At 38.8% G+C, this 21780-nt stretch overlaps 1 protein-coding gene across 1 annotated transcript in view; it reads right to left on the reverse strand.

The window, feature by feature from the left end:
• nlgn1 (neuroligin 1) overlaps window positions 1–21780 on the reverse strand; it is a 529171-nt gene that overhangs the window by 422855 nt on the left and 84536 nt on the right. The gene's annotated exons all lie outside the window — the stretch shown is intronic.

The raw sequence follows: 21780 nt of genomic DNA on the forward strand, positions 1-21780 counted from the left end.
CCACAGGGTAAAAAAAAAAGCAACTCTCAAAATTGTTAATTTAATTATTTTTAAGTTCGTCTGAATTCATTTTTGTATATTTTCTGAACTTCACCTGAAACTATCTACCACAGTATCCATAAAACATTATAAAACTTAGGGTAATTTACCTACAAATACCTACAAACACATACAAGACACACACATACATACATAATAATAATACATAATAACTCCAAAAAAAGAAAGAATAATGATGACTGCAGAGCATGATGAGAGTGAAGCAGAATCAAGAGGCGGAGCCTATTAGACAGAGTTGGATTGTTTATCACTAAGGGTTGTTAGAAAAACTCCCAGAGAGTTAAAACATGTTTATATTGTGATTTTAACACTGTGGATTTTACTGTGTATCATTCAAAAACCCATTTAAACATACACATGCATGCAAAGTGAATTTAAGAGCAATGTTGTAGCCTTATTAAATAAATAAGTCACAAATTTGATATTTTACTTTTCTGCATACACTAAGAAAAATAAGTACAGATTTGTACTTAAAAGAATATTTTTTTTGTACCCTTGTTTTTTTTGTACCAGATGGCCCTCTTTCCCCTCATCACTCGGGTGATGTGGATCAGCACAAGGCTGCGTCTGTGAGCTGATGTATCAGAACCGAGTCGCTGCACTTTCCTCCGAGCGTTTGCGCTGTGATGCTACTCAGCAATTAGGAAGAAAATGGGGGGGGGGGGGGGAGGAAATGTAACTGTCTGGCAAATGCAACTAGCTAACACTGTGTTTCTAATAAATATTAGTAGCTATTGTAGTTAAAAATGTTTATTATTGTATATATTAAATCAATCACATATGAAAGTAGATTGCTGAGTTTAGATGAGATGAGAATAATTTTATGAGCTCTATAATCTATCTAGCTAGTTAAGTATTTTTACCTGCAAACTAATTCAAGAGACCATACATTTAATGTATATGAATTTAAGAGCTTGTCTTAAGGTTGTAAAGCCCTATCTGAACGGGATTAGTTTCTCAGGGGGATGTCTGTGAAAAATATTTCACATTTCTACTCTTCTAGTTATAAAACTCCTGCATCCGGACTACAATTGAAAAGGAACAGTGAGTTTTTTTGGCTTTCTCGAGCACATGACATGTTTTTAACATGGATCTCAGTGGAAACGTAAGCCCAAAGTGTAATTACGGTGCACGGCAGTGGACAAATAGCTATTTTAATAAACGCGAGGAGGCGGAAAACTTCACTCCTTCGTTTCTTTGGTTTTACTATGAGTGAATGAGCTTCTGAGCTCTGAGTTTCCTCTTCTGAAGTCTCCATTGCTCCACCAGCCGTTCACATTCAGTAAAACTGAGCCGATTCCACTTTTAGAGGCTGTACGTGTGACGTAAGTACGTAAAGACGCGTGACGTGGCTGGAAGAAGAATGAATATATTAGCAGGCTTAGCAGGGATGGTGGTTCCAGCACACTCACACCGTTAAACACAATATGGACTGCCACTTTAAATACTAAAACCATTTTATTGTTATTTTATAGTTGTGATGTAATTCTGACAACAGCATATTAACTGCAGACTTTATATACAGTGCACATTTATTTATAGTATATTATAGTTATAGTGAACTTTCTGTTGAAACATTTGTTTAGGTGGAAATGAACCTTCAATAAAGGCTAAACTAGACTGTAGGAGCTTTGGTTTGTCTCGGTGGTAAACAGAGTAAATAGAGCTGAGCTCTGGGATTGAATTTGTTATCTGCACTGCAAAAAAATAAAAAAACTTGAAAAACGGCAAAAACTTGACAAAATATATGCAAATTAAGACAAATATATGTATATTAAGCAAAAAAAAAAAACTGCCAATGGGGTAAACTAAATTTTCTTAGTAAGATTTCTTACGAAAAGCAATGGCAAAGTCTCAACATGAGTGAACACCTAAATCAAGCAAAAAAAAGTCACTGTTTTTGGACACAAGAATCAGAATAACTTGATTGTGCTTAATGACTTAATGAGTTCAAATGACTTAAAAAATAAGGTACAAATTCAAAGTAAGAATGATTAAGATAATTATCTTATAATTATTATGCACATACAATCAGAGAAGAAAATATAATTTATTGACTTAAATTTAGAAAATATCACTTTTTTTTGCAGTGTGAGGGAAGTGTAAATAGTTTTACTGCTCTGCTTCTGGTTCTGTAGGCTGTACTGTAATCTCAATGAAGGCAGTCTGAGATGATTACCCTGGGAAAGGTGGGCAGGTCTACTACTTCTAAATATCCAGGCGAGTCTGACTCCACCTCTGCTCTCTACTGAGCAGGTTCTTGTTGAACAAAACAGCATCCATGCTACTGTATATACAGTCATTATTATAAACATATATTTTTTACAATACAATCCAGGTTATGGATTCGTGAGTCATGGATGTCAAACACAGTTATTCAACCCTGAAAACTAAAGAGCAGTTTCTGGCTGTACAGCACATCTGTGTCTCCCGCATTTCCTTTGACAGAGATATGTGAAATTGTGAGTTTTGAACTGTCTGCTCCAAAATCAAGCCTTTTACATTTCAGCTCTGACAGCGACACAGGAGGCTTTTTTTTCCGGCTTGCTTTGTTCATGGCTTTGGGGGATTTTTAAGCAGGGAAAAAAAAAAAACGCATTACAGTGATGGGATAAGACAGGACAATGTCTGTTGTGAAGTCATCAGAGATTCTATTGTCATAATAAGGGTCTCCATGAGTTATAATGAGAGCTGAGCTCCGGCTTTGCATTGCGTGGGTATGTGCAGATAGAGCTCTTCTCCAGTAAAACCGTGCAGCTCGGGCATATATCTGCTGGGCTGGCTGTACCGTGCCACAGCTTGTCTCCATCATTTGATACGAGGCAATTTACTGAGCTCTGTCTTTGTGTCGTTTCTACAGAATCATTCGGAATGGCACAAAGTATACGCCCGCAGCGACATAGGTCTTTCTGTTAGACTTTATTCGAAGGGTGCCTACTGTACATAGGGGCTTCATAACACATTCATAAGCAATGAAGAGCATTTATGAAGAAGCAACCCATAACTGTTAATGCATAGTTTATGCCAATACTTGCAACATGACATGATGTTTAAATGGTTTATAACTGAATATCATGATTTAGATTAAAATTACACTTCTATTCATTTAAAACACTATTTGCAAAGTTTTATTAGCAAAGGATACAAAACAATAAATTTGTCAAAATTTGACATATATGCATGTAGGGGTGGTCGATATGGCCCTTAAATAATATCACAATATTTCATGGTATTTTCACCATAACGATACTCTTGGCGATATGACAAAACACTAAATAAATAAATAAATAAATCAAGAATATACTACTGCAACAAAATGAAAATTAAATTTTATTATTGCATACAATTTAGGCACATTCCTAAGTGAGACATTAAAAAATACATATATTTATACATATATTACAAAGAATTTTATCAGATTTGTAACAGAAGTCAATGATCCAGAAAGTCTTGATACTAATAATAATGCACTCCAAATATCTCCATATATCCAGGATTAAAGTAAAATAAATGATGATGGACGGATATAATCTGTCTCTGGTAGATATATAATGTTTAATGAGAACAGTGAGAATTTTTCTTTTGCTAAAAATAGTAAAAAAGTAGTGCCCTGATGTGATAATAATTATGGGTTGGAGATATGGCACCATGTTTCAGGGTATTATATTTTTCACTACATTAAAAAATGTAGCCTATATTATTGTGTAACTTACGATATGGCACACCCCTATAATGTAGTCTTATTTAATTAATTAAATGCCTTGTCTTACAGCCCACCAACAGATGGATGTGGTGTGGTGTATTGCTATCTTGGCAACGGAAAACACAGGTGCACCGCTGACTAAATACAACCTAGACACAGTCTAGACAGATGTTTATTGATATCTTGGCAGTAAAATTGTGAACACAGGCTAGTTTTGCACAGAAAGCAGTGCACAAACCCATAGCGCACCCCAGAATCCTAAATAAAATAAAACAAAATAACATAATTCTACATCAACACAAATTATAAGTCATTGCTATACTACTTTTGTTAGTGGTAAATGGCCAGGTCAGTTTCCCTGCTAAAACACCAATCTGCCAAAGTCAGAGCGCACCTGGCTCTTAAAGGGAATTAAAGGCAAGAGACACGCTGATTGGTCTATTTCAGGTTATGCCCAAAACTTACACCCATAGTTAATTTGACATATATTTATTCTATGTTAACACATTAAGGGTAGGCGATATGGCCCTAAAATAATATCACAATATTTCAGGATGACAATACTCTCAATGACAAAACACTCAATTAATTAAGAGAATTAGCACATGTCTGTTGCTTGTTCAGAGCCATGCAAGGTGTACTTTTCCCGTCGTTATGATAGCAAAGACACAATATCACGCTGTAAATCGAGCTGCATGTTTGACGGCTCATCTATAGCTCGCTAAAATAGGGCCCTAAATGTTTTATGCCGTGTTACGACTACTTGCATAAGCTGCTTATAAATATTTACTGTATTAAGTGTTGTTTAATAAATGCATAACTCAATACTTAAATAATGAGTGTGTTTTCATGTTAAGCCCCTATGTATGTAGATTCGGTACCTTTTTAGATAAAGTGTTAGCAGTCTTTCTAGCTCTGTATCATCCTTATGACCTATGTGAGGATATTAACGTTCCATGATGATTTACCCAGACACATTTTCTTCTCTCTTTTTTTTTTTTTTGTGGGCACTGGCAAATGAGCCATTGAAAGTTTTTTTTTTAATGCGCCTAATTCAAAACACTATTTGCAAACTTTTATTTGCAAAGGATACAAAAAAATAAAGTTGCGCACTTTATTTGTTGTCAGTCATATATTTGAATGCCGAGATTTTTGACATATATGCGTTCTATGTTAACACAGTAAGGGTGGGCGATATGGCCCTAAAATTATATTACATTATTTCATATTATTTTCACGATAACGATACTCTTGGCGATATAACAAAACACTGAATTAAAAAAAAAAAATCCAGAATACACTACTGCAACAAAATAAAAAATATAAGTTTATTATTGCATACACTATGAGCTGCTTATACTGTAAATATTTACTAAGTGTTGTTTAATAGAAAATGCTAACCTGACTTATGTCAGGTTATTAACGCCCTTCTTTTTTTTTGGTGGGCATCATTAGTAACAAAATGTTGTTTAAAAATATCTATATAGTGTTAAGCTTTAGATAGTCACCTTTCCAGGTAAACCTTCACTTTTTAAAGGTCTTTCACTTTTTTTATGACATATGTCAGGTTATTAACACCCTTCTTTTTTTTTGGTGGCCACTGGCAAATGAGCCATTGAAAGTTTTTAATGCACCTTTCACCTTTGCACCTCTGCTATGATTCATTCCTCGCGCTGAATTTGAGAGCAGTATTTTTCCAATTGATTCACAGATCAAAGCTCAACATTTAGCCAATCATCAAGTCTTCTAATGTCTGTTAAGAGCTTCCCAACAATGTCAATTACAATGTTCATTCACTTCACTTTGGAGAATCCTGAAGCCCAGAGCCTAAAGCGTCCTCCACATCCATCCCATCTTTTACCGCCACCACCGTATCGACCTCGGTGATCGCTCCGAAACCATCGGAGACAGACCAAACATTCCCTTATTGAGACATCATTGGAGCAATTGTGTGTAATTGCGCTCGATGCAGGGAAGCTTCTGAGAACCTGTTGCCATGCCAGCCACTCTCCCATATGCTGCCGCCGCCGTCACTCATAAGCGGCGCGTCGTTCCGCAAATTGTTCATTTTTCCAGGCGCAATGTAGGACAAACATGCTGCCAGATGTTTGGGGAGCAGCTCAGAGGCTTTGGATGAAAGGCTACAACACATGCCGCCGTGGCCCCGAGCGGAAGCAGAGTGCCAAGCGAGGCGCTGGTGTAATAAACTCTCCCCCTCCGGCGGGCTCCGAGGAGCCGGCCTGCATCGCGCTCCCAGGGGCCACGGCAGAGGTGCCGCTCCCGTTTCCTCGTTCCCACCCTCCCCTACTCAATGTTTCCTCTCCCCTACTCTATATTTCCTCTCCCCTACTTACTGTTTACTCTTCCCTACTCAATGTTTCTTCCCCCCTACTCAATGTTTTCTCTCCCCTACTTCATATTTCCTCTCCCCTACTCAATGTTTCCTCTCCCCTATTCTAAGTTTCCTCTCCCCTACTCTATATTTCCTCTCCCCTACTCTATATTTCCTCTCCCCTACTCTATATTTCCTCTCCCCTACTCTATATTTCCTCTCCCCTACTCTATATTTCCTCTCCCCTACTCAATGTTTGAGCTTGCAGACAGCATAAATATTCACATCCTAAAAAAGTTTCCTTTCCTCTACTCTATATTTCCTCTCCCCTACTCTAAAATTCCTCTCCCCTACTCTATATTTCCTCTCCCCTACTCAATGTTTGAGCTTGCAGACAGCATGAATATTCACTTCCTAAAAAAGTTTCCTCTCCTCTACTCTATATTTCCTCTCTCCTACTCTATATTTCCTCTCCCCTACTCTATATTTCCTCTCACCTACTCAATGTTTCCTCTCCCCTACTCAATGTTTCCTCTCCCCTTTTATGTTTCCTCTCCCCTACTCTATATTTCCTCTCCCCTACTCAATGTTTGAGCTTGCAGACAGCATGAATATTCACTTCCTAAAAAGAGTTTCCTCTCCCCTACTCTATCTTTCCTCTCCCCTACTCTATATTTCATCTTCCCTACTCTATATTTCCTCTCCCCTACTCAATGTTTCCTCTCCCCTACTCTATATTTCCTCTCCCCTACTCTGTTTCCTCTCCCCTGCTTAATGTTTCCTCTCCCCTACTCTATATTTCCTCTCTCCTACTCAATATTTCCTCTCCCCTACTCAATGTTTTCTCTCCCCTACTCAATTTTTTCTCTCCCCAACTCAGTGTTTCCTCTCCCCTACTCTATATTTCCTCGCCCCCTACTCAATGTTTCCTCTCCCCTATTCAATGTTTCCTCTCCCCAACTCTATATTTCCTTTACCCAACTCAATGTTTCCTCTCCCCTACTCTATATTTCCTTTCCCCTTCTCAATGTTTCCTCTCCCCTGCTCAATGTTTCCTCTCCCCAACTCTATATTTCCTCTCCCCTACTCTATGTTTCCTCTCCCCTACTCAATGTTTTCTCTCCCCTACTCTGTTTGAGGTAGAAATTGAGCTTGCAGACAGCATGAATATTCACTTCCTAAAAAGAGTATGCTAGAGATGCATGGTGCTCAATAACGGCTTCTGTGGAAAGCAACCCTGGGGCAAAGACACCGCTGATGCACAGGCAGGGTGATTAGTAAATGGGTCAGGTTATAATCCATAACTGCATTAATCAAAATGAAAATGCCTCCATTTGTGATTGCGCTCCATGCCTCCAGCACCACACAAAGCCGCTCTCAGCCAGCCTCGTTTATTATCAGGGGTTCGGGTGGGTTCAGGTGAGCGGGGAGGCGAGGACTGGCGCTCTGGAATCAGCGTTCTGATCTGTGACTAATTATAGATCCATAAACATCTGAACTATTCACTCAAAATTTCATTTCAAAAGTTGTTAGATAAGATTTTGAGAGCTTCTGGAATGTCTTTACCAAAACAGAGAACCATGAAAGAAACAATATGTAGTAAATATGACAGCAAGCACCACCCAATTTCTTCACGACACAAAGCTCAGATGGGTTGCCAGATGCAAGTGCAAGACACAGGTTATCTTTGTCTGATCCTACTCTAAAAAATGTAAGTATGATAAAAAAAGCAAAAACAAAAGCAATCAAGGCACTATATATATATATATATATATATATACAGCTCTGGGAAAAATAAGAGACCACCTACAAAAGATGAGTTTATTTGATTTTACCAAATTGAAAACCTCTGGAATATAATCAAGAGGAAGATGGATGATCACAAGCCATGTTTCCTCTCCCCTACTCAATGTTTCCTCTCCGCTATTCAATGTTTCCTCTCCCCTACTCTATATTTCCTCTCCCCTACTCAATGTTTCCTCTTAGAAAGAGGGGGGGCAGCTCCCCTAGTCTGTTTCCTCTCCACTACTCAATGTTTCCTCTCCCTCTACTCTATATTTCCTCTACCCTGCTCTATATTATAAAAATAAGAGACCACCTACAAAAGATGAGTTTATTTGATTTTACCAAATTGAAAACCTCTGGAATATAATCAAGAGGAAGATGGATTATCACAAGCCATGTTTCCTCTCCCCTACTCAATGTTTCCTCTCCGCTATTCAATGTTTCCTCTCCCCTACTCAATGTTTCCTCTCCCCTACTGATTATTTCCTCTCCCCAACTCTGTTTCCTCTCCCCTACTCAATGTTTTCTCTACCCACCTCAATGTTTCCTCTTAGAAAGAGGGGGGCAGCTCCCCTAGTCTGTTTCCTCTCCACTACTCAATGTTTCCTCTCACTCTACTCTATATTTCCTCTACCCTGCTCTATATTTTCTCTCCCCTACTCTGTTTCCTCTCCCCTACTCTATATTTTCTCTCCCCTACTCTGTTTCCTCTCCCCTACTCTATATTTCCTCTCCGCTACTCTATATTTCCTCTCCCCTACTCTATATTTCCTCTCCCCTACTCTATATTTCCTCTCCCCTACTCAATGTTTCCTCTCCCCTACTCTATGTTTTCTCTCCTCTACTTTATATTTTCTCTTCCCTTCTCAATGTCTCAATGAATTTTTGCACCAGGAGTAAAGCAGCATAAAGTTATCCAAAAGCAGTGTGTAAGACTGGTGGAGCCAAGATGCATGAAAACTGTGATTAAAAACCACCAGGGTTATTCCACCAAATATTGATTTCTGAACACTTAAAACTTGTTTTATGATATATGAACTTGTTTTCTTTGATTTGTTTGAGGTCTGAAAGCTTTTCTGCATTTTTTTTTTAGTTTTCTTATTTTCTCCAAATAAATGCTCTAAATTACTATATTTTTATTTGGAATTTGGGAGAAATGTTGTCTGTAGTTTATAGAATAAAACAACAATGTTCATTTTACTCAAACATAAACCTATAAATATGAACCCGATTCTGTATATTTATTTATTTATTTATTTAATTCAATATATTTGAGCAGTTTCTCTAATTGTACACAGAGAAAGACCAAACCTGTCAATGGATGAGTGTGACATATGAGCGAGCAGAATGAGTCATTAACTAACAGAGCGGTGAGTCCTCAATCAGCGGTGAATGGAAGGGCTGGGTAAAGGCAGCCGTGTCCCTCAGTGACGGATCATTCTGCCGCTGCTCTCTGTGTCGCGTCGTCCTCGTCTGCCTTTGGCTGAGTGTGCATTTGCTGTGTGATAAATCACCTTAAAGACTGTTGCATATCTGCACAGAGCCGTGCGTTCAGCCATGTCAGATATAAATAAGAAAATGATAAACACGCTGAGAGGATGTGCCACATTTAACACATGGAAATGCAGCTTATTAAACAAACTAAAGCTAAAAGGCTGTGGTTTACTGAGACGCTGAGCATCCCAGGCCTCGGGCAAAGCCAAAAAAATAAAACGAGAGACGAGACGCAGGGCATCATTTATCCAGCACTTCAGTCTTTGGCAAGTTTGGGCATCGCATGGCCAAACAACACATTTCACATTTTCACATTTCACGTTTTTTTTTTTTCTGTAGCAAACTGTACAAACATATAAATAAATAAATATATATATATATATATATATATATATATATATATATATATATATATATATATATATACGTATATATATATATATATATATATATATATATATATATATATATATATATTTGTATCATAAAATAGTTATGCACAGAGTTAATGCCACCAGAGCAGCTCTATATACTGTAAGGCATCTTGATGGATTACTGTGATTTACCCTGCAGGGCCAACTACTGGAGCAATTTTACAAATGTTATACAAATATTAGGTGTGCTGTACGTGTATATATATATATATATATATATATATATATATATATATATATATATATATATATATATATATATATATATATATATATATATAAAGGCTTACCTTATTGTATCTTATCTAAAAAATATATATATATATATATATATATATATATATATTGTATATATACAATATATATTGTCATTTAGAGCATTTATTTGAGGAAAATGAGAAATGCATAAAGTTTTAAGAGTTTAGAAATTAATATTTGGTGGAATAAGTCTGGTTTTAATCACATTTTTTTCCTGCATCTTGGCATCATGTTCTCCTCCATCAGTCTTACACACTGCTTTTGGATAACTTTATGCTGCTTTACTCCTGGTGCAAAAATTCAAGCAGTTCAGTTTGGTTTGGTTTGATGGCTTGTGATCATCCATCTTCCTCTTGATTATATTCCACAGCTTTTCAATTTGGTAAAATCAATGAAATATATATATATATATATATATATATATATATATATATATATATATATATATATATATATATGTGTGTGTGTGTGTGTGTGTGTACAGTAGTGTCTAAACATATTTTCCCATACAGATTTCTGTTGTTTTTGCATTTTTGTCATACTTTAAACAAACTTTAATATCAGATAAATATATAAATATAACCTGAGTAAATATAAAAAAACATTTTTTAATAATGGTTTCATTTTTAAGGGACAAAACAAATCAAACCAATCTATATATATATATATATATAACTGCTTACAGTATTATCCTATATATGTTATAAATAAGTTTGTCTCAATGACTAAATTTGATAAAAAAAAAAAAAAAAAACACAATAATAAAGAAATATGAGCCCTGAGGTGGAAAAAAGCAATGTAACAAATATATTATGTATTATTTAAAAATATATAATAAAACCTAATGTAAAAAAGTGATTCCTCCTTACACAGAGTAAGCATTTGTGCTCAATTTAAAAGCAAAAACTGCAACCAAACACTTTCTGCATTAGTTAATTAGTGTCTCACATCTCAGCAGGGGAATTCTGTTCCCACTGCTGCACTCAGTAACACTGTGAGGTGTTACACTGGGGTTTTTCAACAGTGTTGCAACAAAAATCACATATATTTCAGATGAATTCTCTTTAATAATGGCCTCTTATTATGCTATAGTGCACTAAAGTGTCCTTGTAACCACATCATTATTAACCAGTATACTTAAAGAGTGCTAAAATGTAATAACTATTTTTTGTACTTAATTATACTTTAATTACAGTATAAAAATAGTACAAAAGTCTTACTTAAATTGTGCTAAATGTTCTTAAATGTACTAAAATGGAACTATTTTAATTACTAAAGTATTAAGTAGCATTTAAACTTGTTACGGCTTCATGTATGTAACCCCATATATATTTTAAATATGCTTACAGTAAAATTTTAGTATATTTAATGAGTAATACAACTGTATGACTATTATACACTGAGTATATTAGAAATATACTAAGAATTGATGTTAAATATATGTAAATATATATTTACAGTAGAGTACAAATATACTTTGTGTTCCTGTCTTTTATAAGTAACACACTTCTAGTATACTGTGCTGGGTATAAAACTGTACTAAAATTTGTAGTGTGTTACAAATTTACTTTATATATTTTTTAACTAGTAGAAGTAATATAATTTACGTTCTAAAAAGTGATATGATACATTGTACTTTAAGTGAACTACTGTAAAAGTTGTTTTAACACACTTGGCTAAACATGTATAAAAAGCATATTTGCAAACAAGTATTTTAAAAGTATACTGAGTTACATTAAACTAAATGTGTATTTTATAGTAGTCTATTTTTTTTTAAGAAACTATATTGTACTTTTATTGTAAACGTATGATCAAAGTTTACTTTCAAACATTTGACGAAAGCATAATTGTATGTTTCATAAGTTTTAAGTAAGTACATATATTTGTTGGTATATTTACAGCATACTTAGACATTTCTCAATATGTTTTAAGTACTTTTTTTTTTTTTTTTCAAAAGTAGCTACACTGCTAAATATGCCATGTTGGGTCTAAAACTCTAAAGCATGGTGGTGGTAGCATCAGCTTTACTGCATCAGAGCCTGTATATTTTGGGGGTCAGGGAAATTTCAGCTTCACACTGCACAGATACATTATATGCACTGGAACACAGAATCTTCTCACTATGTTTACTTTTTAGCTCTTGAACCAGACAGCTCTGACCAATCAGAGGAGGCGATGTGCTCACGTGGTTTATTGTTGCACAATTTGGTGCGTTTAGGTTTAGTTTATGCCTGTGTGAAACCAAACCAAACAGAGAGAGAGACTCTCTCTAAATAAACAAACACATCCACTGATCTGGACCATTACTCCATAAGGGCATGGACAACTCATCCAGGAGGTCCTAAAAGAACCCAGAATAATATTTAAAGAATTGTAGGCCACAGCCACCTAAGTTAAGGTCAGTGTTAATGATTCAATAATGTTTACCGATGAGATAAAAGCTTGATTGCAGTTGTTGCCGCCAAGGGTGGTCCAACCAGTTATTAGGTATATAGGGGGCAAATATCATTAAAAAAACTGCTTTGTATATTTACTCAGATTATCTTTGTCTGATGTTAAAACGTTTTTGATAACCTTAAAAAGATAAGTATAATAAAAAAAAGAGAAAATAAGATAAATCTGTAGGAGGGCAATACTTTTTTCAAGCACTGTATAACTAAAAAAAAAATAAGACGCTAAGTCTTCCCTACTGGAAATTCATATCCATGACAATTGCATGTCAGTGACTTATCATAACTGTATTAGGGGTGAAACGATAACTTGAGTAAATCGAGTTACTCGATAAAAAAAAAAAATCTGTGCCTCGAGTAATCGTTTATTTAATTAAAAGAACCCAGCACGAAATTTTGAGTTGACTTTTAATGTGAAACAGCCACTTAGCATTAGCGTTACACCCGCGCACAGGAAGCAGGTGGAGGAGTTTTTTGTTGAGAAGTGGGAATAGAGCGACAACTTACGAGAAAAAGGGCAATAATAATAGTAATAATGGAGCATTTTAGGCTGGACAGTTTTATTCCACAGGTCTTGATGTATTTTGGAGAACATCCTCTGTCCAAGAAGGAGAATTCACCTCTGCTGTTCAAAAGATAAGATGCACAACATAAATCACATTTTTATGACTTTTTTTTTATAGATTACACATTGCTAATGCCACCTACAGGATGACTGATGTAACAACAGCTATAAGTTTAACAACTACATAACATATAGTTTTGAGACTTACAAGAAACTCTTTGTTGAAACATAATTTTCAACTTAATTTATTAAGTACTATTATTTATTACAATTATTTAAGTACTAATTATTAAATTATTATTATTATTATTATTATTATAAGTTCATTTCTGTTTGTGTTTGCAGTTTGGAAATGCATGTTGTGAATTGATAAATATAACTTGGAAACTGTTATGTAATATTATAAATATATAATAAATATAACAAGAAAATGAAAACTTATCTAAAAATGTCTTGTTTTCTTTTGTGTCATTTTAATTGCACTTTAAGCAAGCAAAAATGTTTTATCCGATTACTCGATTAATCGAATCGATTTTGCAGTAGAGTACTCGATTACTAAAATAATCGATAGCTGCAGCCCTAAACTGTATATGTAAACATATTTCATCAGTATATTATAAACATATAAAAAAAAGAAACCAACTACAGTTAAGAAAATGAATGAATTTAAACGTATATAGTGCCTTTCTAGAAACCCAAGGACGCTTTGCAATTAACACGTTTTACACACAAGCACAATATACATTAACACTCATTCACACACCGGTGAGAAGCGGCAGCCAATAGCACACAGCGTACTCTCAACCGGAAACAACCGTCCACCTGGAGGACTGCATCCACCACTACAGCATTTACCCAGAACAGAGTGCCAATTCATATCTGGGCACAGTCATACACACACATTTTACACACACTTACACACACACAAACCTACACTTTACACATACACACCAGATCAGTTTAGAGTAATCAATTTTTCTGGACAATTTAGAGTATCCAATTTTACCTGATCTCCATGGGCCAGTTGTTCAAAGGTAATCTGATCGGATTTTGGTTATCGGATTGGATCAAATCTGGAAAACGGGTTGTTCAAAAGGGAAAGAAGCATTCTGAAATCGGATCAGATCACGTAATCCAATCCTAGTTTGTAAATGGATCAAACCTTCAGTTTCTGTTGTTCAAAACTTTTCAGTAGGATTTGGATAACTTTGATCCAAAAAAACAGGATTACCCTGATCCCAACAAGGAGTAGGATTTCAAGGGGGATTTCAGGAAGTAAATGTGGTAAAACTTTAAAATCAAAGTTTTAAAGTAAAAAAATATATATTTGTACAATTTAGTGTATATACATTTACTTCTATTTTGCACTTGACCTGTTTAACCGTTACAGTAATAAAGTAGACATTGGCTACCAATTAAGCCTTTTACTATAGTAACGTAAAAATAAAAACAATCTTGACCCCATTAAATAAACCCCCCAAAAGATTTCAATAACAAACAAAAATAATATATTCATTTTTTCATCTACGTCACTGTCTTTCATCACTGTATATTAATGTCAAAGAAACATTTATCAGATATGAAGCTGTCAAAAATTATTTCGAACAATTGCAAAGAACTCCAGAGTTTGGTCTGGTTCTTCAACAGGCTCAGGTGCATCATGAACATCACAGAGAGGGACATTGCGTCTGGTAGCAACATTGGGCAGGACAATACATGCAAGTGTTATGTTGCATGCTCCCTGTGGTTCGACTCGCAAATAGTTAAGTCATGCAAAGCGTCTCTGCAGAACTCCATTTAAACGCTCAATTGCTCGTATTGTTTTGCAATAAGCAGTATCTTGTTACTGCAAGAAAAGGAGTCATCAACCCCTGTTGGTTCTTCTATCTGTTTTTTACATAGCTGGTAATCCGGATTAGGTAATCCTGAAAACTGTGTTTCTGGATCAGGTTGATCCAATCCAATATTGCTTTGAAAAACTGGCTTAAAAGTAAGACAGATCACCTGATCCTGGATAGCAAAAAATGTGATTACCAAATCTGGATAATTTTGATCCGGATTACATTTTTTGAACAACTGGCCCCATGTGTTTGGACTGTGGGAGGAAACCGGAGTCCCCGGGGGAACCCACGCAGACACAGGGAGAACATGGAAACTCCACCCAGATAGGGACTTGAACCCAAGCCCCCAGTGCTGGGAGGCGAACGTGCTAACCACTAAGCCACCGTGCCGCCCCTTTAGACCCCTAGTTTCCAAGTTCCCTGCAGAAGTCAGTCTATCTTCAGCTGAATTCCGCAGCAGGGGAGAGTTTCTCGGTAGGATATCAGGTGCAAATATTATCCAAAAAGTGGAAAATAAATAAAAGCAAATAAAAAAAAGAGCGCAGTCTTCCTCCCGCAACTTCTACGGTACAATAACAGTAAAATATATCCAGCTCCTTTCATCTTAATTTTGCATTCAAGTCAGAAAGCATTGCTCCCTTCCAAACGGAAAATGGTTGGAGGCAGACATGTTCTGGCAAAGTGAGTCATACTGATGTCTATGGGAGTGAGACGTCAAATTCGGATCTGATGCCAGGGGAGGCAGCGGTCCATTGTTTCTGGAGAGAGGGGCAATCATTTGATATCATCAAACTGTAATGAATCTGAGAGAGGAAAGAGCTGGGGCTGAAATTAAAAGCCTCCTCCAGCACCATAAAGCAGATTCTGATCCGCAGCCCACTGCCCCACAGCTAAACTCTGATCCTGAATCTGTGACAAATGCACGGGGATATTTAGAAAACTCAACACACCTCCCTCCCCAACTTTATAGCACAACCCATACCCAGTGGGAGAAAGCGCTACAAAGGAAAGCATGAGGTAAACTGCATCATTTATTACACCAAAATATCAAACTCAATCAAAATATATTGTGGCCAGTATGTGTCCACTAGCACGACGCATCCTATCCTGTTCATTTCAATGGAGAGAGCAGCAGCTGCATGGCACGGTGCATGCTGGGTTGCGTTGGGCACAGCCCCGCCCTCCAGCAAAAAAAAAGTTTGGCAGAGCTAAACTTTATTCAAACTTTATTCAAACTTTATTTAGCCAATCAGGGAACAGCAGCTGCGAGTCTCACATACACAGAACGTCTGCCTTTCAACCACGAAACAGACACTGAAAAAAGCAAAAAATATATTTTTAGAACTATAGATTACAGCGAGGATGATTAAAAATTAAAAATCTTAAACTACAAATCTTCACTACATCTGTTGCTTCATTTGAAAAAATAAATACATAAATAAATAAAACGTCACGGACACGCCCACACGCTGCGAGCCGAGAGATCCGGTGTTCTGTCGAGTTGTGCTACCCTGTCAAACTGCGCGACCTATTTTTGTGTATATTTAAAGGTACAAATATACACAAAAGAAGCACAATATTACAGCATACATTTCCAGTAGAAGTTCACATACTATATTTGGAAAGCCTAAATCACAGTATCAGGGTAACGTTATGGTAGTAAAAGGTAAAAAAAAGTTTATTAGAATCTGTTTTTGTATTATTTTTATGTAATATTTTTTATTTTATTATTATTATTATTATTAACTGCTATTACACTTTGACAGCGTAATGTCAGTGAGTTCTGGTTGTTAAATGCACAAAAAATCCTAGAAAAAAACAGAATTATTATGAAACCACATTAGAAATAATAATAATAATGATAATAAAAAAGTAGGTTAGCATTAGCATGCACAGTTTATTAGAATCTGTTTTTGTATTATTTTCATGTAATATTTTTTATTATATTATTATTATTAACTGCTATTGCACTTTGACAGTGTAATGTCAGTGAGTTCAGGTTGTTAAAAAATGCAGGAAAAAAAACTAGAAAAAAACAGAATTATTATGAAACCACATTAGAAATAATAATAATGATAATAAAAAAAAGTAGGTTAGCGTTAGCATGCGCAGTGTCGTGTTAACGAAGCACGTATCGATGGGTAGCATCATTTGACAGAACACCAGCATGGCATGAGAATGCGTTGAAGAAAATACATTCCTCAAAATACAGCCTCACCCAGACTCAGACCCTGGTCTACCTGGTCTACAGGGCCAAACACGGGTCAAGCTGTAGGCCCTGCAGACTCGCCGCCTGCCAGAAACCAAAGAAATACTGTTACACGCTGTCAAAATATGCCAAAAATCATTGTAATACATTGTCAATATAATATATATATATATATATATATATATATATATATATATATATATATATCTTCCCTTTCCACAGCTGTTCTGATTGGAATTCACAGCAGCACAGGTAACAGCAGAGTTTATTAGAATCTATTTTTGTATTATTTTTATGTAATATTTTTTATATTATTATTATTATTATTATTATTATTATTATTATTATTATTATTATTATTATTATTATTATTATTAACTGCTATTGCACTTTGACAGTGTAATGTCAGTGAGTTCAGGTTGTTAACAAATGCAGAAAAAAAACTAGAAAAAAATGAATTATTATAAAACCACATTAGAAATAATAATAATGATAATAAAAAAAAGTAGGTTAGCGTTAGCATGCGCAGTGTCGTCTTTAGGAAGCACGTATTGATGGTTAGCATCATTTGACAGAACACCAGCATGGCAGGATGCGTTGCCTCACCCAGACTCTTCCTCCAGCGGCCCCTAGATAAAATGAGTTTCAGACCCCTGCATTATACCTAGTGCATACACCCTGGTCTACCTGGTCTACAGGGCCAAACCCGGGTCAAGCTGTAGGCCCTGCAGACTCGCCGCCTGCCAGAAACCAAAGAAATACTGTTACACGCTGTCAGAATATGCCAAAAATCATTGTAATACATTGTCAATATATATATATATATATATATATATATATATATATATCTTCCCTTTCCACAGCTGTTCTGATTGGCATTCACAGCAGCACAGGTAACAGCAGATGGAAATATTGATGCAAGGCTGATGCAAACAGGTAGCGGAGCATTCCTCCGAAACCCCACTGCTGCAGTTATGACAGCAAAGGACTCGCAGGTCCTTCACTTTAAAACCGGCAGCTGCTCGGACGCTCCACAAACAAAGAGCCTTTTCCAATTACATCAGGCCAGTGAAAGGGCTGAGGCTGCCCAGGACATATTGACCTCGCACTAAATCTTGTTTATACTGTGCCACGGGGTCAACAACTGTGGCCGCCGCAGAAGCCCACCGCACAAAACCACGACGCAACCGAGCATCTCTCTTCCATCTGCGGTGTCCTCTGTTACAGTACAAAACACACAGACTTATATAGACATACACACACATATAGATACATAAAAATTAAGTCTGAATTTGCACTATAAGCTATTTCACAATGAACAGGTAATGTTCATGAACACAGCATAAAGAGACAGTCCCAGTAAAAAAATATATATATTTTATTATATTATTGATCTATAGGTGAGCTGTCAACCGTGCACCATGCAGCTTGTTCTAGGGCATGTCACAGTGTGTCTTTGCTATCATAACGACGGGAAAAGTACACCCTGCGCAGCTCAAAACACGCAAATCATAGATGTGTTCAGGCATAACATGAAATAATAAACTCTCTGCGCTGTCTTTGGTGGATTGCTATGTCAAGGGTGCAGCTACCTGGACGTACATAAACTTTTGTTAGGGACACACTGTTACATTCCAGATGTAATGCAAAAAAAAATGCATTTAAAATTCTTAACTTTCCAGAAGGTGTTTATAAGAAAGAAAAAAAAAAACGTAAAAAAAAATATATATATAATATAATATAATATTTTTTGTCTCTGAAGGTCCTTGAGTGCCATAACTTTTAATTGATATTTATTTATTTGATATATAAATACAATTTTTAACAAACTGTAACATGACAGTTTTCCCTGCAGAAGATTGAGCAATATTCCTTTATTGATGGAATTGAATCGAAAATATGCTTTAAAAAACTGTAAAATATATATATACATGTATTCATGTAAAACCTTTAATGAAAAGTCATGTGAAATTATTGGTTTTGCACATCATATGAACTGTAAATAATAATGTTTTTCTTTAAATTTAAGGGTTTTTGTTTGTAATGTTTTTTTTTTTTTTCATATAGAGACTTAAGTCCAAATCTTATTAAAATTGAAACCTGAATTTGCACTATAAGCTGTTCCACAATAGACAGGTTGTTACGTGGGAGTCGGAGGGGTGTGAAGGAGGAGGACGTAAGTGCAAAGATAATATTTATTTTAAACAAACAAGATAAATCAAAACAAACAAAACACGGGTAACGCAAAACAACAAGGCTTGGATAATATAAACTGAGAAACACTGACTAAGAAACTAAGACGAGGATACAAGAAACACAGACTAAGAAACTAAGACTAGGCTACAATCGGACTGCAGGGATACAAAGATACAGCATACAAAATACAAAATACAAAAGACTCGACACTGAACATTCTAACAGAGGGGCTTAAATACAAGAGGAGAGTGAGAAACACCTGGGCTAGGAAGACGAGGGGGCGGGGTTACAAACAGGACACAGGTGAGAACACTGATGCTACAGGGCAGGGCTGGGGCGGAGCTAGGGTGGAGACAAATACTAACAACAACAATAGCACATGGCTGTGAACACTGACAGGAAAACAGAGGGGCAGGAGCACAAGAGACAAAATAAGGGAGAAACAGAAGACAGACATGGGCTAAGGTGTAACATTACCCCCCCTCAACGGCGCCACTACCAGAGGCGCCGAGAGAGAGGGAACAGGGACTGGACAAAAGACTGGACAGGGGGCAGAGACTGAACAAACGACCTAACAGGAGACGGAGACTGGACAGGGAACGGAGACTGGGACTTGACAGGGGGCTCAGACTGAACAAACGACCTAACAGGGGACTGAGACTGGACAGGGGACAGAACAGGAGACGGAGACTGGACAGGGAACGGAGACTGGGACTGGACAGGGGGCTCAGACTGAACAAACGACTGGACTGGGGACTGAGACTGGACAGGGGACAAGGACTTGACAAAAGACTGTACAGGGGGCTTAGACGGGACAGAGGGTTGGACACTAGACAGGAATGGAGACTGGACAGGGGGTTGAACAAAACTGGACCGGGGAACTGGAACAAATACCTGGACAGGGACAGACACAAACACAGTGACAGGGACGGGAACAGGAAAACCACCGGGGACAGGAATGGGAACAAACACAGACACCGGGACCAGGACAGGGAGAGACACGGGAACAAACATTGGTGGGTGCCCAGGACTGGCGAAAGTCTGTACGGAAGTCCAAGGAGCCAGCCTGGGCACAGTTCTGGGGGCAAAGACAGGGGGCCTTGGGGCAGGCCTGGGGGTATACAAAGTTCTGGGAGTGGGCACAGGGTCAGAGGCGGCCGGAGCCGCGGGCACAGGGTCAGAGGCGGCCGGAGCCGCGGGCACAGGGTCAGAGGCGGCCGGAGCCGCGGGCACAGGGTCAGAGGCGGCCGGAGCCGCGGGCACAGGGTCAGAGGCGGCCGGAGCCGCGGGCACAGGGTCAGAGGCGGCCGGAGCCGCGGGCACAGGGTCAGAGGCGGCCGGAGCCGCGGGCACAGGGTCTGGAGCAGTGGGTACCACGTGGGCGGCAGGCACTGCTGGTGCTGGAGCAGCGGGAGCTGCTGGAGCTGGAGCTGTGGCAGCAGGTGCTGGAGCTGGAGCTGTGGCAGCAGGTGCTGGAGCTGGAGCTGTGGCAGCAGGTGCTGGAGCTGGAGCTGTGGCAGCAGGTGCTGGAGCTGGAGCTGTGGCAGCAGGTGCTGGAGCTGGAGCTGTGGCAGCAGGTGCTGGAGCTGGAGCTGTGGCAGCAGGTGCTGGAGCTGGAGCTGTGGCAGCAGGTGCTGGAGCTGGAGCTGTGGCAGCAGGTGCTGGAAATGGAGCTGAGGCTGGAGCAGCGGATGCTGCTGGTGCTTGAGCTGGAGCTGAGGCTGGAGCAGCGGATGCTGCTGGTGCTTGAGCTGGAGCTGAGGCTGGAGCAGCGGGTGCTGCAGGTGCTTGAGCTGGAGCTGAGGCTGGAGCAGCGGGTGCTGCTGGTGCTTGAGCCGGAGCTGAGGCTGGAGCAGCGGATGCTGCTGGTGCTTGAGCCGGAGCTGAGGCTGGAGCAGCGGGTGCTGCTGGTGCTTGAGCCGGAGCTGAGGCTGGAGCAGCGGGTGCTGCTGGTGCTTGAGCCGGAGCTGAGGCTGGAGCAGCGGGTGCTGCAGGTGCTTGAGCCGGAGCTGAGGCTGGAGCAGCGGGTGCTGCTGGTGCTTGGGCCGGAGCTGAGGCTGGAGCAGCGGGTGCTGCTGGTGCTTGAGCAGGCGCGGCGGGTGCAGCTTGAGCAGGCGCGGCGGGTGCAGCTTGAGCAGGCGCGGCGGGTGCAGCTTGAGCAGGCGCGGCGGGTGCAGCTTGAGCAGGCGCGGCGGGTGCAGCTTGAGCAGGCGCGGCGGGTGCAGCTTGAGCAGGCGCGGCGGGTCTAGGAGCTCGTGACCTGGGAGTAGGCACAGGAGCAGAGGCTGGACCCCCAGGCACAAGAACTGGGGTAACAGCAGGCACAGAGTCAGAGGCGGCCGGGGCCGCGGGAACTGGGTCAGAGGCGGCCGGGGCCGCGGGAACTGGGTCAGAGACGGCCGGGGTCGCGGGAACTGGGTCAGAGGCGGCCGGGGCCGCGGGAACTGGGTCAG

The sequence above is a fragment of the Astyanax mexicanus genome, chromosome 16, assembly GCF_023375975.1.
Source record: "Astyanax mexicanus isolate ESR-SI-001 chromosome 16, AstMex3_surface, whole genome shotgun sequence".
Classification (NCBI taxonomy): domain Eukaryota; kingdom Metazoa; phylum Chordata; class Actinopteri; order Characiformes; family Acestrorhamphidae; genus Astyanax; species Astyanax mexicanus.